Raw genomic sequence first — 17,867 nt, forward strand, 5'->3', positions numbered from 1 at the left:
GGAGATGGAGGGCTCCATTCAGCCTTGATGGTAGTTGTCTTTTCTCAAACCTTTTCTCTAAGTTGCATTTTTATTAATTTTCTCCTTCATTTGATAGCATTGTCCCTCTAAGGGATTATAACTAGATCCCCTTTCTCTTGGTTAGGTAAGCTCTTCCTTTCATTCCAAGGTAAGCTCCTTTGGGAGTCTTGCATAAATTAGAGTATGTTATTAGGTAACCTTGCCTACTGCGTGAGGGAAAAATTATTTTCTCCAGAGAATGGTTTCCATAGATTGTGAAGTCAGCCAAGTCTGCCAGTCTTTGGCAACAGAGTGATGTGGCAAAAATGGATTTGTGTTGGCAGGCATAATGATATATAGCTTTAAAAAGCATTAATAGTCCAGTTTAAAATGGGTATTGGTCTGTTTAAAATGATATCAGCCAGCAGTGTCTCTGAGATGTTCTTAAGAAATTTCCATTGATCCATGTTTAAGTTAGTTGATGGGTTGCTAATTAATGTTGCTCACTGCAATGCAAGTGACCCTTGGCACTGTTAGATTGATTAAGAACACATTAAATATTTGTCTGAATCCTGTCAATTGAATTTGTTAGCTGCAACCTTGATATCTGCTTCTGTGTAGGCTGTCTGAGCTTTCGAATGATTTACACAGGTCTTTTAAGTCAGGTTCGGTGAGTCCACCATCTGGGAGCTGCCTCCTGGAGGTAGAAATTCACCTTGGGCGCCAGTACAAAATGGTCGGTAACACATTGGCCGCCTTTTATACAGGCCGCTCGATTTTTCAGCTCCATTGACTTGGAGCTGAGTATCTAATGGCGTGTACAACAGGGAGCTGAAGCAATACCGCCTGTTATGCATTACCGTCCAAGACATATTTTTACCCCCTGGTGTTTTAAGATGTGAAATCCGATTTTCACAGACCTGCAGTAAAACCGGATCAATAAATCTGCCGTCAATCCACACAATTCAAACTTACCAACACAAATGCATGAACTGGCTCACAATTGCTGGGCTCCCAGAATTAAGACTTGAAACAAAAAATGAAAGGCCCTTTCATCAATAGCACTGTCTGGTATTTTGCTAGTGTTGGTATGAAGGCGTACTTCAATATCCGTAACTTAAATGCTTGAAGCACAGAGCTGATTGATTTCCAACTAGCCCAGCCAATGAAGCTCCATTGTCACAAATAACGACAGAATATGTTGGAAATACTCAGCAGGCCACCCAGCATCCGTGGATAGAGAAACAAAGTTAACATTTCAGGTCGGAGACCCTTCTTCAGAACTGGTAAAAGTTGGAGATGTAACAGATTTTAAGCAGGTGCAGAGGCAGGGAAAGGGGGGGAGGGGAGGAGGAACTGAGGGGGAAAAATTCGGTATCGTCCCGTTTGGGGCGCGATCATCGGCCGGGCGCTAATTATCGCCTCTGACTGCAAACTTGGCTTTTATCGCCCCTGGAGGTGATTGGAGCACTAAATCAGGCGCTTCACACCCGTCTTAAGGCGCAAAGGCCGAGGAGTGAGGCGCTACCTCAGAGCGCTGGCGAAGCTCATGTGATGTCAGTCAGCAATGGAACACGGACACAATGGCGCCAGCCAGTTCTTAAAGGGGAGGGTTGATCTTGTTCTCCATCCACATCCTGCTCATTGCAGCCTTGAATCTTGGCCTGGAGAGACCTGTACATCAAATCTGCTGGAAAGAACAATGGAGAGACCCAGGGAAAGAGCTCAGAGTGCAGCCCCCACAGTCTCTCCTAAATCGATACAAGGCAGGGCAAATCAGAATGAACCTGCAAAGTACTGCTCAGTACCCAAAACTCCATCACACAGCATTGAGGCCTAGAAATTCAGTCGCGTTTGCGCCCACTTATTGGCTATAAAGTGGTTTGCGCCGGAAGTTTTTTAGCGCCCGAAATTGAGTTGGTCCCTAACATCGGCGTTAGCCGGTAGCGCTGCGCCGGCACCGATGACGTCATCGGTGTGCGCAGCGCCCCGGTTCCAATGGTAATCCGTCCCGATGGCCAAATTCAGTTGCGGCCGCCTCGCCCGTCGCGGCCGCAAACAGCGTTTGCAAAACGGTGCCTTACAGCTCCGAGAGGCCGGCGCATAAAGGTGGAGGGGCGGCCGGCCGCTTTCCCGGCGGCCGCCTGGCCGCACCTCCCTCCCCGGACTCCTGCACCACCCCCCCGCGGCATTGGTGTGTGACTCCCGCGAGCCCGGCACTTCTCCGTGGTGCCAGGCTCATTTGACGGGGGAATCCAGCGGCGATCTCACGGCTGCAGGCAGCTCCTCCTTAAGAGAAGGAGGAGGCCTGCAGTACCCCAGCCTGCCGCACCGCATCGGTTGCCGCAGCGGCAGCTGGGCGCCGGAAACTGACATTCTTCGCCCCAAACAAGGCGGCCAAACCCTCCAATAGCGCCCGCCTCCGTCTTGGGGCGGCGCTACTGAATTTCAGGCGGGCGCTAGGGGAATCCGGCCCAGCGCTAAATTTCGGGCACTAAAGACCTGGCGCGGCGATACCGAATTTTTAGCCCTGAATCTCTCCAGAAGTCTCTCTCTCTCAGAATGCGTGGTGCAAAAATGTCACCAACAAAAAAAGGCAGGAAGCGGTCGCCTTTAAATAGCGCTCCCCCAGTCCCTTCCTGACTGCAAAATGCTCCCCTCAACCTGTCGTTGCTAGTGGCAGGCGGTAAGGTAGGGGGCGCCACTCAATATCCGGTCTGGGGCGTTGCACACTCGACTGACATCACGATCTGCCTGCGCAGGAGATCATGGCGGTAGTGTTTAGCGCCGCTGCAAAATGTCTAGTTAATTTCGTGCGCGGCGCAGACATCGCCGCACCCGGGCGCTAGTTGCATTGCGCCCCATTAGCGCCCTCTTAAGGCGCTAACGGGCGGCGCAAACCAACTGAATTTTTCCCCCTGAATGGACAGTCTGTGCTAGAATGCAAGGCAGGAGTGGTAAAATGTTGCAAATGGGGATGGCAGAATCATAAACAGCTGCCGCCTGAAAAAATGGGGGGGGGGGGGGGTTTTCGTCTGAAATTGTTGAACTCAATGTTGAGTCCAGAAGGCTGTAAAGTGCCTAATCGAAAGATGAGGTGCTGTTCCTTGAGCTTACGTTGAGCTTCGTTGGCATAGTGTAAGAGGCCGAGGACAGAGAGGTCAGAGTGGGAGTGGAGCGGAGAATTAAAGTGACAGGCGACCGGAAGCTCGGGGTCACCCTTACGGACTGAACGGAGGTGTTCCACAAAGTGGTCACCGAATCTGCGTTTGGTCTCCCCAATGTAGAGGAGACCACATCGTGAGCAGTGAAGAAGCTCCATTGTCAGTTGTGTTTTTGGAATTGGTGATATTGTCAAGCTCAGCTGGGAGGTCAGCTTCAAAGCAAAATATGATACATAAACTGTAAGTGTGTGCTTTCTCTGGGTCCAAGAGAAGGGCTCGTTCCATTGTCTCACTTCCCCTATACAGGAAGAAAATATTCGTTTCTATAAGGCAGCTAACAGAGTTCCATTTTACATTCGCAATGCACTGACCTACCTAAAATTTTATATGCAAAATATAGAGACTTTATGGTTTTGAGACAACAAGTGACGCTGCTGTACCTCAGTAAACTGCCATTATACGTAAGCCAAAAATACAGCGCAGAGAGAAGAAACTGGAGATTTGTTCTCTGCCAGTTCTGAGAATGTTGTACAGCAATGAAGATTCTTTATTCTGGATGCTTCATTCAAAAAAGATCCTTGGCAGGACTAAAGATGCATATGTATGGTAATATTGCCTTTTTTTTTTATAAAGTATCCATATTTTGGCTGTGTGTAAATAAACACTGTCGAAATTTTAGCCTGTACCAGTCATGTCCCGAACGCGAGATTTCCACATTCAAATCAATTGACATAGAGCGAAGTCTAAATAAATTCCAGTGCACCGTGTTACTGAGAAAGTGATGTGCACTCCAGATCACAAGGGGCACTCCTCACTCACAGAGTGTATCGAGCTGTGGAAAGGGAAGTAGTGTTTGTAAAACCCCAACTGTCGCAAGGGAATCAGTCCTTCAGTTTTAGCAAATTAATGCGCACTGTCATTCAACTTGGAGGGAACTATTCCCCCAGACAATTTACTGAGGTACAGCAGTCACATCTCGCTTCAAACCATAAAATCGCGATATTTTGCATATAAAATTTTATGTAAGTTTGTGTATTATGAATTTTAAATGGAACTCAGATGTCCTATGGAAGCAATTCTTCTCTTCCTGTAAGGGGAAGTGAGACAATGCACAAATCTGTTTAGCCACAGCAATGGGTTTTGATAGGAGTAGCCTAGCCGTTTCCCCATAGCCCTGTCGACTGCCTATACTTCTAAGGGACCTGCATCCAAAACGCTCATGTTTTTGAGATGTTTATACTTCGGGGTTTGTACTCTCATCGGTGCTAAGCTGTTTGTTTGAGGACAGCCAAGCTATTAGACATGTAAATCAGGTTTGAAAAGCAAACACCCCCCCCCCCCCCCACAAGGCTGGAAGGCCTGGACAGACCCGAATGGTAAAATTGATTAATATGACTGTGCGCCTCGTAGGAAAGGGCTGCTTTCGATCCAGGGTGTCAAACATCAGCTTGGAGTAGTACAAGTATGGCTGATTTTCCCTATTGTGCAGTCCCCTGGTTTCAACTGTTTGTTTCCAAGTAGTGGTAGTGAGGTAGAACTCTATGGAGTGCCAAAGTGCCCAAGTTACGTCCAGCAAAGTCTCAGTTAATGAATTCTGAAAACTATCAGGCAATATTATTTTCAGACTTTTAAAAATAATGTTTACAACAAGTAGTGTATGATTATTTCTTGCATGCTATTTACTTCTGTGCAATTATTAATCTTGTAAATAAATCGCACTACGAGTTTTAGCCTGGATAATAGAGTGGTGGTTTCTGCCTTTGAGTGGTCAGGAGTGCATGCTGGACATTCTGTGAATTCTGCAGTGTGAAATATCATGGTAAAAGAGTAGTTGTTAATCCAGTGACATGTAATCCTCATGCATGGTTTACGCAAGGGTGTGAGATACAGAGCATAGGAGACACATGCCAATGGAAACTGCGGTTTGCTGTGAACACAAGTGGTGTATCGAGAGAAGGCTTGAATGATAACAATCAGTTCCTTCTTAAAACCAACATTTTCAGATATCCAAATATATTACGGTAACTAATTGAGGTTTTATCCTTTGTCAGAGTCTATAACAATTTCCTCAGTTCAGGTTTATTAGCTTTTGTTAGATCATGGATGGGGGGGGGGGGGCGGTCAGGGGATGGGGGGGGGGGGGGGAAGGAGACAAGACATTTCTCACTGAACAGCACGCAATTACCGAGTACTTTTATATAAAACATCACAGAATGAAATCAATTTCAGATTTTACTTGCTGCATTTCTGGACAGTTTCATTCAGTACTCTAAGTCTTAACATTGGGTTGCCATGGAAACCGCTGAAGGGCATCACAATTCACATCATTATATTTTAAGATTGCTGCTTTTGATTGGAAGCAACAGACTGGTGAGCAGTACAATTCCTGAATGACGTAAAGAGCAGCGCAGCGAGGCCTAATCAGGAGCTAAAAGCCATTGATTTACTGTTTATAAAAAAAATGAAACATTAATGGTTAGGCCTGAATTAAGCTGAGGAAGATGAGGCAAAAGACCAATAGTTTTTAAAGCAATAGCTTTGCACATCTATTACATTGTAGAACAAGACTTGTCTGTTTCAGCTTAGCTGTGAATGTATTCTGGCACCATTTTAGGAGGCTGATATCCAACAACAACAACTTGCATTTATATAGCGCCTTTAACGTAGTAAAACGTCCCAAGGTGCTTCACAGGAGCATTATCAGACAAAATTCGACACCGAGCCACATAAGAAGATATTAGGACAGGTGATCAAAAGCTTGGTCAAAGAGGTAGGTTTTAAGGAGCGTCTTAAAGGAGGAGAGAGAGGTAGAGAGGTTCGGGGAGGGAATTCTAGATTAGAGCCTAGGCAGCTGAAGGCACGGCCGCCACCGGTCGGGTGATGAAAATCGGGTTTACGCAAAAGGCCAGAATTGGAAGATCGCAGATATCTCGGAGGTTTGTAGGGCTGGAGGAGATTACAGAGATAGGGAGGGGTGAGGCCATGGAGGGATTTGAAAACAAGGATGAGAATTTTTTAATTGAGGTGTTGCTGGACCGGGAGCCAATGTAGGTCAGTGAGCACAAGGGTGATGGGTGAACGGAACTTGGTGCGAGTTAGGAATCGGGCAGCAGAGTTTTGGAGGAGCTTAAGTTTATGGCGGGTGTAAGTTAGGAGTCAACAAGCAGCTAAAGCATGTAAAGTATGAATGAGCTGAACGGGCTCCTGCACCTGAACATGGACAATGGCTAATACTAATGCATGGTATTCTAATTTGCGTACTGCGTTCAATTCTGGTCAGCAGAGAAGAGCCAAGAGGCTGATATTTAATGTCAAAGGACTGAGTTATAAAGAAAGACTGGAGAAACTTGAGTTTTTCATCTTTGAACAGAGATGCCTGCGAGGTGATTTTAAAGAGGTATGTCGGAGCTGGGAAAGGTTTATCGGTAAAATTAACTCAAATTAGATTGAGACGGTCGGACAAGAGAACAAAGTAAAATTAGTAAAAGGCAAAAGAGGACCATTATCAGGAAGTTCTTCTTCATACAAAGAGGGCGCAACACATGGGATGTGTAGTGTATGTAACTGTTCTACCTTTAAGAGAACTATTGTATGTAACCGTCCACCTTTAAGAGAACTATTTTAGGTGTGGCACTACTTTATCTTGGCTGCTGTATACTGTAATACCGACGGTGACCACACCGGTATATAAGTGCTGTGTCAGGATTTATTGGGCAGATTCGCCCTGACCTTCGAATAGTAAAGTCCTGTTAAAGTTACTCTTGTAGTCTGTGTATTAATTCGCCATAATACCTACAGACTTTACAGTGGCGACGAGTTCGATCTTACCCTGCGGCAACAATACTTCCGAAGCAGTTAACGAGCGTCGAGAAGAGGCACCCGCCCTCGTCGTTCTGCTGAGAGAAAACTCGAGTCTGCAGAGCAAGGAAGAAGGAAGAATTCAGACACGAAGCCTTCCATCAGCAACAGGCACTGATTGTCCCTTCTGCCACGGTGGTGAGTGAGCCGATCAGCACGAGAAGCAAGTCGGCCACGGTGGCTGTGAGTAAAGGGAAAATAAAAAAAATAAACGGAGGATAAGGGCGGTGAACTCGACCACGGTCGGGGGAAAGGAGCCGGACAGAAGTCGGGCCCAGAGGCGCTGAGACTGGGGCAGCGTGGAGCACGGAAGCCGCGGTACAAGCGGGCTGGGAGACGCAACGGCGTCGTGAGACAGCTAGACCGCGACCGGCGAAAAAGGCCGGGCAGCTACCGAGGCCACGAGGCGCTGCGACCGGGATCGTAAGGCGCGGGAAGATATAAAAATAAATAAACCGCGGTGAACTCAGCCGCAGCCGGGGAGGAAAGCACCGGACTGCGAGAGGGCTGGGAGGCGCGATTGGAGTGAAAAAGGCCGGGCAGCGACCGAGGCCACGAAGCGCTGCGACTGGGATCGTAAGGCGCGGGAAGATATAAAAATAAATAAATCGCGGAGAACTCAGCCGCAGCCGGGGAGGAAAGCACCGGACTGCGAGAGGGCTGGGAGGTGCGATTGGAAGCCGCTGAGGGAGAGACAGAGCCCGAGCGAGCGGGAGAGACAGAGCCCGAGCGAGGGAGACTGAGCGAGATCCAGCCCAGCGGCTGAAACTGTTCGCCGTCAACGGGTTGTACCCAGCGCCGGTTGCCCTGCCGAGAAAAGGGAACAAGGAACGCACTGAAGCCGACGCGCAGGCTGCGAACCCCGAAAGCCAGCGGTCGTCGCCCGAGGGAAAAGCTTACCCCTCCCGCCAGGGGAAGAAACGCGGGAAGCCGCCAGTAGGCGGGGAAGAAGACAGAAGCGGGAAACCGCCATTTTGAAAGTGGGCGCGGAAAGAAGACAAGCGCGGGAAACCGCCATTTTGAAAATAAAAAAGTTAAAGAAATATTTCGTTGTTGTTTCTCAGGAAGAGTGTGAAGATGCCTAAGCGTAGTAACATCAACGGTTTCGATTCCGATGTGGAAGATTGGGCTACGTATGTAGAACGCATCGAGATATATTGTAAGGTCAATAAGATAGCAAATTATGACAAAGCTCTAACCTTACTAAACTCAATGGGTGCGAAGACATACGGGTTATTGAAGCATCTTCTATCACCAGCTAAACCGGCGGATCAGTCTTTCGCTAATATTGTTGCTGTCCTGAAGGATCATTTTAACCCCGCACCGCTGATGTTAGCGGAACGATCAAAATTTTACGTGAGAACGCAACGAAAAGAGGAAAGCAACGCGGAGTACCTGGTTGAACTGCGTAGGCTAGCAAAATACTGTCAGTTTGGGGTAAATCTGACAGAGGCACTGAGAGACAAGTTCGTGTGCGGGATGTCGAAGGAAGGAACACAAAAACGACTGCTCGAAGAGAACGATCTTACACTTGATAAGGCTGTCCTTATTGCAGCATCGCACGAAGCCGCAGCGAGAGGCACGGCGGAAATGCAGCGGAAGACAGCGGTACTCAGTGTGGATCAAATGACTTCGGGTACAACGAAATGTTATTGTTGTGGGAAGACAACACACGACCAGAACCAATGCTGGTTTAAAAACCAGGAATGTAGAAAATGTGGCAAGCTTGGTCACATAGCTAAGGTATGCCGGTCAGGAAAGAAGACCAGCAATAATAAGTCACCGCAGAAGAAGTACAGAAAGGTACATAAGGTGACTGGGAAGAGTCCAGATGAACAGAATTCGGACTCAGACTCCAACAGCAAGGAACTGGGTAGTCTGAGGATTCACAATGTGAGTAAAGAAGCTGACCGACAAACTATCTGGGTCACACTACAGATTGCAAAAGTCCAAGTGAAGATGGAAGTGGACACCGGATCGGCGTTGACGGTCATGAATAAGCAAGATTACAAAAAGTTATTCAAACATATTCCCCTACGGGATACGGAGATAGTATTGCAGACATACACGGGGCACAAAGTATACCCCATCGGAAAGATAAAAATCAAGGTGAGATACAAGGACAAAGATCACCAAGGGATGGACATGTATGTGCTGCCCAAGGGAGGTCCACCACTTCTGGGACGGGAGTGGATCAGGAAAATAAAGATAGACTGGCATTCACTAAACACAATGACGGTAGATTCCGGAAAGGAAGATGTCAAACCTGAACGGTTGTCCAGAATATTGGACGAAGCTAAAGAGGTATTCCAGCAAGGACTGGGAACACTGAGAGGAATTAAAGCAAAAATCAAGATTGCAGAACATGCAAGCCCAAAAGTTTTCAAAGCCAGATCGGTACCTTACGCGATACGACCTGCTGTGGAGGCAGAACTGGAAGAGCTTGAACGTTCAGGGGTACTGTCTAAGGTGGACTGGAGTGAGTGGGCCACGCCCATTGTTCCCGTCATGAAGTCTTCATCAAGTAACAAGCCAGGGGGACCGGGAAAGGTCCGCATCTGCGGAGACTTCAAGATCACAGTTAATCCGGTGCTTCACACGGTACAATACCCGCTCCTGCGGATTGAGGATATCTTTGCTTCATTGTCTGGCGGGAAACACTTCACCAAGATAGACCTGGCACAAGCACACTTACAAATGGAAGTCGAGGAAGAGTCGCGCCAGTATCTCACAATCAACACGCACAGAGGCTTGTATCGTTATAATAGACTGGTTTTTGGAGTAGCTTCGGCTCCAGCAATTTGGCAGAGGGCCATGGAGCAGGTCTTACAGGGTATTCCAAGCACGCAGTGTTACTTGGATGATATCCTGATTACGGGAGAAGACGAGGAGGAACACCTCACAAATTTGAAACTGGTGCTCACCAGGTTGAAGGAATATGGCCTTCGAGTTAATCGCCAGAAATGCGAGTTCTTCCAGAAACGGATCTCGTACTGCGGTCATGTCATTGACCAAGAGGGGCTGCACAAGTCACCTGACAAGATAGAAGCTGTCGTGAAGGCCCCCGCTCCGGAAAATGTATCACAGTTGAGATCGTTTCTGGGGTTGATTAATTATTACCACAAGTTTCTGCCAAATCTATCCACGGTGCTGCATCCGCTGAATGCTCTGTTGCGGAAAGAAGTACCATGGAAGTGGAGCGAGGACTGTAAGAAGGCCTTTCGCAGAAGCAAGGCGTTGATTACCTCTGAGGAAGTGTTGGCTCATTTCAACCCAACGTTACCTCTTCGTCTAGCTTGTGATGCTTCCCCTTATGGAATTGGAGCAGTACTTTCACACAAGTTACCAAATGGCTCGGAAAGGCCAGTCGCATTTGCGTCCCGATCATTGACCTCCGCTGAGCGAAATTATGCTCAGATAGATAGGGAGGCCCTCAGCCTTGTGTGGGGAGTAAAGAAATTCAATCATTACCTGCAGGGCAAGAAGTTCACATTACTGACAGACCACCAGCCGTTGGTGTCCATATTCAACCCTAACAAGGCCGTTTCCACTATGACAGCGCAAAGGCTACAGAGGTGGTCCGTGTTACTTGGGGCACACCAATATGACATCGAATACAAAAGGTCCAAACAGCATGGAAATGCTGATGGGTTATCGCGCCTACCGTTGCCAGTAGTAGAAGAGGCGGCTACAGTGGACCCGGTAGAGATGTTCCACTCATCCATAGTGGAATGTCTACCAGTAACAAATTCGATGATCGAAAATGAAACAAGAAATGACCCGACTCTCTCACGAGTCTACGATTTAACAGTGGAGGGATGGCCAGCACAAGGCGAACCAACGCTGCCCGCATTTTCGCAAAGAAAAGAACAGCTGTCAGTGTGCCGAGGAACCTTGATGTGTGGATCTAGAGTGGTGATTCCACCCAAACTTCAGCATAAGGTGCTAAAGGAGCTTCACGAGGGGCATCTGGGTGGAGTGAAAATGAAGAACCTAGCGAGAGCGTTTGTGTGGTGGCCAGGTATTGATGGAGACATCGAAGAAATAACCAAGAGCTGTCTAGGATGCCAGAAGGTCCAAAACGCGCCACCACAAGCTCCTCTGCATCCATGGGAGTGGCCCTCATCTCCTTGGCAAAGGGTACACGTCGACTTTGCTGGTCCATTTATGGACTCAATGTTTCTAATCGCGGTGGATGCACACTCCAAGTGGCCGGAGGTAATAAAGATGTCCTCCACCACCACGGAAAAAGCCATCACAGTATTAAGGACCATATTTGCCAGGAATGGGCTGCCGGAACAGATCTGTTCTGATAATGGACCGCAATTTGTGTCCGAAGAATTCAGGAAGTTCTTAAAAAGGAATGGGGTCAAGCACTACACGTCAGCCCCATACCATCCCACCACCAATGGATTAGCTGAAAGGTTTGTCCAGACCTTCAAGAAGGCCATAAAGGCCATGGGTAATGAAGACATCAACCTACAACATAAGGTAGATAACTTCTTGTTGGCGTACAGGAATGCAACACATGCAGTCACAAACCAAACTCCCGCCATGATGTTTTTCAATAGAAGACTAAGATGCCGGCTGGATTTGATTAAGCCAAACGTCAGAAGGGACGTAGAGAACCGGCAATTTCAGGGCATGAATGAAAGGCCAACTAGATCCTTTCAGATAGGTCAACAAGTTTTGGCCCGGGACTACCGTACCGAGAAATGGCAGCCTGGAACTATTGGGAAAAGGCTAGGGCCGCTGATGTATACCGTGGACATTGGTGACAGCATAATAAGGCGCCATGTTGACCAGATCATAGGGTCATCCACAAAGGACCAACCTACTCCACAACCTTACACGGCTAATGTTGAAGCAGAAATACCCAGAGCACCTACCTCCGATCTGGTAATACTGGAATCAGATGAACCTGACACTGTCCTTCAAGCCGAATCGACCTTGCCAGAAGAACCTACTACCCCGCCGAAAACTACTACACCACCGAGGCGTTATCCGGACAGAGTCAGGAAGCCTCCAGAGAGACTGAATCTGTGAACTGTTTTGCATAAGTTGTATATATGTTATGATGTTATGTTAATGGGGAATAAGTATGTTGTAAGCTAAAAAGGGAGGATTGTAGTGTATGTAACTGTTCTACCTTTAAGAGAACTATTGTATGTAACCGTCCACCTTTAAGAGAACTATTTTAGGTGTGGCACTACTTTATCTTGGCTGCTGTATACTGTAATACCGACGGTGACCACACCGGTATATAAGTGCTGTGTCAGGATTTATTGGGCAGATTCGCCCTGACCTTCGAATAGTAAAGTCCTGTTAAAGTTACTCTTGTAGTCTGTGTATTAATTCGCCATAATACCTACAGACTTTACAGGATGGACTTCCAGGTAGCGCAGCAGAGGCAAAAAAAAAACCCTGAAATAATTAAGAACCTATTATGTGCTTCAAGAATGGAGACTTTAGAGTCTTTTTAGATGGATGCACCAAGATTGGCCAAATGGTGTTCCTCGTCCGTGTTTACCTTGTCTTTTGATGAAACTTAAACAGAAGCAAGTTCACCATTGTAGAAAACAAACAAAAGCCTCCACTGAATTAATCACAACGGGCATGCCCATTGTTCAAGTGCTGCATTGAGTTATGTTTGCGGGTTCAATCAATGCACCACAGTTTCAGCGGAGTAGATCAGAAACTGCTGGCGTCAACTGCTTTGTTTTTCTTCCTTCAGTTGCTTTTTCTTTGGCCAGTTCACTTGTTCAGTTGCTCCTTTCCTCCTCACAGAGCCTTCAGCCCTTGCTGGGGTACGGTTTCGTACGCAACAGCAGCCGTCCAGTTCTTCGCCCAGCAAAGTACAGTCTTCGCGCATGAGCCTAGACACGGAAAGCATCAGAGCCCAGCCTGATCCCTGTTCTCAGCCGGTGTCCACACGTGCACATTTTGCAGCGGGCGTCTCTCACAAGTAAGCATGAGCAGGAACTCCGGCTGCTTTGTTTCCCGCCCTCACCACCCAAAGAGGTGCAGAGGCCAACTGTAGAGCCCCGACTAATGCCACGGAGGAGATTAACTCCCGTAGTAGATTGGGAGTCACAGAATCATACAGCACAGAAGGAGGCCATTCAGCCCACTGTGTCTTTGCCGGCTTTTTGAAAGAGCTCTCCAATTCGTCCCACTCCTCTGCCTCTTTCCGCATAGCCCTGCAAATATTTCCTTTTCAAGTATATATTTGAATGTTACTATTGAATCTGCTTCCATCATCCTTTCAGGTAGTGCATTGTAGATCATAACAACTCGCTGCATAAAAAAATGTCTCCTGATCATCCCTCTGGTTCTTTTACCAATTATCTTAAATCTGTGTCCCCTGGTTACCGACCCCTTCTGCCAGTAGAAGCAGTTTCTCCTTATTTACTCGAGCAAAATCCCTCATCATTTTGAACACCTTTATTAAATCTCCCCTTAACTTTCTTTGCTCTAAGGAGAACAATCCCAGCTTCGCTAGTCTCTCCACCTAACTGGAGTCCCTCATCCCTGGTACCACTCTAGTAAATCTCCTCTGTGCTATCTTCAGGGCCTTGGCATCCTGGGACAATCAAACCTAGGACCTTCTGTCTGGCTGATTTAGTGCTATACTCGTGCTTTAATCCACTAGCCCATTAGCGGAGCACCAGCCAGTTCATTTCTGATTCTACTCAATTTGCATGCTGTCTCTTTAAAAAAAAAATCTCCGTCTAAAGATCATGAAAACGGAAACAGGCCCAAATTACATTTTTATTCTTTACTGTTATAAGGGCCTTTGGAGCCACATACGTCAGCAGTGGCAGACAGTGTAGTCTCAAGGCTCTCTTCAATTCAACACAACAGCAAGGTGTGGGTGGAGGTCAGTGCAGCCCAATGCTGTTATAACATTTTCCAAATTTGGCCCGGAACATTTGGGTAAAAGCCATGTGAAAAGACAAACTCTGGTTGAAAGCACATGTTCCAGGCACCTCTCTTCATGTTGAGACTGTCTCCTGAGATTTGGAACGGGCAATGCTTTATAAAGACCCGCAGTGAAACCATCGAATGTACGATCGCTACTCTTGTTTCTCCCAAACTAATGCTTGCGGCAAATGAAATACAGGAAATGGAACATCTTTCTCTTCACGCCAATGCACAAAACATTGATTTAAAAATGATTTGTGGTCAGTGGGAAAATAACTAAAATTATGCACGAGGTTACATAGGCAATTCCTTGTTGTATGAATTGTGTACCAGATCTGGACTACATAATCCATGTCTCATTGAACTGAACTTACAGGGGCAGTGAAAAGCCTTTGTGTGGTGCAACTAGCTTCACCCCTTTTTGAAAGGTCTGAACCCCATCTATCTGTCTTCTTACCAGATTGCCCAATCCATTTTAACCGAATTGCACTGTCTGCTTTGATTAGATAGAAATTACAATACGGTACAGGCCGTTTGTTCCAACTATTGTACAACACCCCATCACTCTTTTCACTGTACTAGATGCCATAAGCTATCTGTGCTCCATGCTCTGGAATTATCTCCTTAAACTCTTTACCTCTCCACCTCCCTCTCCTCCTTTAACAACCTCCTTAAAACTCATCTCTTTGATCAAGTTTTGGTCACCCCTCCTAATACCTTCTTTTTTGGCTTGGCATCCATTTTTGTCTGATTATGGCTGCCTTCCTTGATAACTTATTCCATAAATTAATATCCTATGGATACTGACAAACTAAATTCATGTTGCACCGTCTTTAGATTAAAAATTAAGTTAATTTAAATCAATACTTATATAACAGTCCAAAGATGTGCGGGTTAGGTTGATTGGCTATGATAAATTGACCCTTAGTGTTAGGGGGATTAAATACGTGGGGTTACAGGGATAGGGGGGGATATGTGTTGGTGTAGGGGTTACGGGGATCGGGTGGGTTATGTGTCGGGCAGGCTCGATGGGCCGAAATGGCCTCTATCTGCACTGTGGGGTTTCTGTGATTCTGTGAATATAAGATGTAAACTACAAGAATTAGAATATTATAGCCAGCAGTCTTGCAACTGAAAGTGTTCTATTGACAACGAGTACATTGTTAAGCAATACTGGCAGATCTCCAGGGCGTTGAACAAATTGAGTCCAAGGATTTACAGTTTAACAATAACAGGAGCATTAGCCAGTGTGTTATACAAGACTAGGTTAAAACAAAATGATTAAAAATTGAAGGTAAAGCGGGCCCCAGGATGCACAGCAAAATAAATTGGACTCAGCCACTGAAAGTCAGGGAAACTGGAGTGAATTGTTTGTGCGTTTATGTTATTTATACTGGGTTGACTCAGAAAATAAGATGGTGGCTGTCACCAAGTGGGAGAAAATCTTTTGAGCGCTTTGATTGGCTGAATTTCTGCTGCCTGCTGATTGGTTCACTTCGATTGCTGTTGCTGGTTCACTTCGATTGCTGTTGTTGCTTGATGACTGGTGGTGTGGCAGAACCACTGAATGACTCTGGATAACTGTATATAATTATCTTTAACGATGTTCTAACACCAGCCTAAACCTGTACCATTGTGTTAGGCATTACTGTGTTTTGTATATAGTGTTTGCATGTACGGGGCGTGGTCCCTTTAAGAGCGCGGGAAAATGCGATGACATCACGTCGCAAACCACGGGGCTGCCCAGGCAGTCCCTGTGGCATCTCCTTTGAGTAAAGACCTGTTTAATTGCTCTCCTGCGTCGATCTCATTTATTCATAGGAATTCGTTAATTCCTACATTGGTGACCCCGTTTTTGTGAACGTTTTCACAAAAGAAGAGCACAGCATGGAAGCAAATGCCGTTTCACTAAAGCTACCGCAGTTCTGGGAGCAGCAAGCGCCCTCATGGTTTATTCAGGTCGAGGCCCAGTTCGCCCTGAGGAACATCGATGCGGATCAGACCAAATATCTTTATGTGGTCTCCGCACGCGACAGCTCTACCGCCTCTCGGATCGTCAGCCTCCTCGAAAACCCCCCAATGGAGCGCAAGTATGAAACCCTCAAAGCGCGGTTACAGCAGGTTTTCGGGCTCACAAAATCGGAGCGCATCCGTCGATTACTCGCTTTGCCCGGGCTCGGGGACTCCAAGCCTTCAGAGTTGATGAGCCAAATGCTCACACTCCTAGGCTCAGAACAGGAATGTTTCCTATTCCGCGAGATTTTCCTCAGCCAACTGCCTGAACAGCGACAAGCTGCCCTGGCCAGATCTGAAATAGAAGACTGCGCAACACTCGTTGCGGAGGCTGACAAAATTTTCGCTGTAACTCGGCAGTACTGCGCCACCACGAGGCACCCATCCCCCGCAGACGCCGCCCCAGCTCGTCAGCCTGCTGGGCTGTGTTTCTACAATGCGCAGTTCGGCGCGACGGCGAAGCGTTGCCGCCCTCCCTGCAGTTTTCCCCCAAAAAACCAACAACTGACACTGCGACCACCGAGGAACGGGTCAAACGGGCACCCCGCGGCCGCGATGGTGATCGGCAATGCGGGAAAACTGCTGTTCATCACTGATACTCTCTCCGGTCGTCGTTTTCTGTGCGACACCGGAGTGCAGTGCAGCATTTTACCCGCGTCCGCCCTCGATGTGCAGATGGGGAATCACGGCCCCGCCCTTGAAGCGGCCAATGGCGGAACAATTCAGACCTTCAGCAGACGGCGAGTGGAGTTGTGCTTCGGGGGGCAACGTTTTCACTGGGAGTTTGTTACGGCCAAAGTTTCCCAGCCCCTCCTCGGCGCGGATTTCCTGTGCGCCAACAGCCTCCTGGTTGACGTTAGGAACCGACGGCTGATCAACGCAGCAACTTTTAATTCTCTTCCATGTTACTGCAGTAACACTACGTCACGCACTGTCTCCTGTGCGTTCCCTACTCCTGATGAGTTCACTCGCCTGCTCAGCGAATTCCCCGACAAGACCCACGTTCTCCTCCACAGCCATGAAACATGGTGTGGAACACCACATCACCACCAACGGCCCCCCGGTCTACGCGTGGGCCCGGCGCCTGGAACCTGGCAAGCTGGCGGTTGCAAAGGGGGAGTTCGCAACCATGGAACGGTTAGGGATTATTCACCGGTCGAATAGTCCCTGGTCTTCACCCCTCCATATCGTCCCGAAGCCTGGCGGCGGATGGCGGCCATGCGGTGACTATCGACGGCTAAACGACGCCACCACTCCTGATCTGTACCCGATCCCCCATATCCAGGATTTCTCTGCCCATTTGGCGGGGAATACCGTGTTCTCAAAAGTCGACCTCGTCCGGGGCTACCACCAGGTCCCAGTTCATCCACAAGACGTCCAGAAGACCGCAGTCATCACCCCATTCGGCCTCTTCGAGTTTTTACGGATGCCGCTTGGGTTAAAGAACGCAGCCCAGGCTTTCCAATGCCTGATGGACTCCGTGCGGCGGGACCTCAAGTTCCTCTTCGTCTACCTGGATGATATTCTAATTGCCAGTCCTACCAAGGAAGAACATACCTGTCACCTACGCACCCTTTTTCGACGCCTCAGCCTACATGGCCTGATTATCAACCCGGCCAAGTGTCAGTTTGGCCTGCACCAAATTGATTTCCTGGGGCATCGCATCACCTCAGAGGGAGCGATTCCTTTACCTTCGAAGGTAGAGGCGCTGACACCATTTCCACGCCCGCAGAACATAAAGGCCCTGCAGGAATTCCTAGGCATGGTAAACTTTTACCACCGTTTCGTGCCTAAGGCAGCACTACTCATGCAGCCCCTGTACGAGGCCCTTAAGGGCAAGACTGGCAAGAACCCGGTAGACTGGACGGATGACATGGCCCGAGCGTTCGCCGACACCAAAAGCGCCTT

The 17,867-nt window shown here is 47.8% G+C and overlaps 1 protein-coding gene across 1 annotated transcript in view; it reads right to left on the reverse strand.

Moving 5' to 3' along the window:
- The window catches only part of pde3a (phosphodiesterase 3A, cGMP-inhibited), a 548,293-nt gene that overhangs the window by 130,184 nt on the left and 400,242 nt on the right, over nucleotides 1–17,867 (reverse strand). The window lies entirely within an intron of this gene.

The sequence above is a fragment of the Somniosus microcephalus genome, chromosome 17, assembly GCF_052327205.1.
Source record: "Somniosus microcephalus isolate GS21.2 chromosome 17, FLI_Smic_1.0, whole genome shotgun sequence".
Classification (NCBI taxonomy): domain Eukaryota; kingdom Metazoa; phylum Chordata; class Chondrichthyes; order Squaliformes; family Somniosidae; genus Somniosus; species Somniosus microcephalus.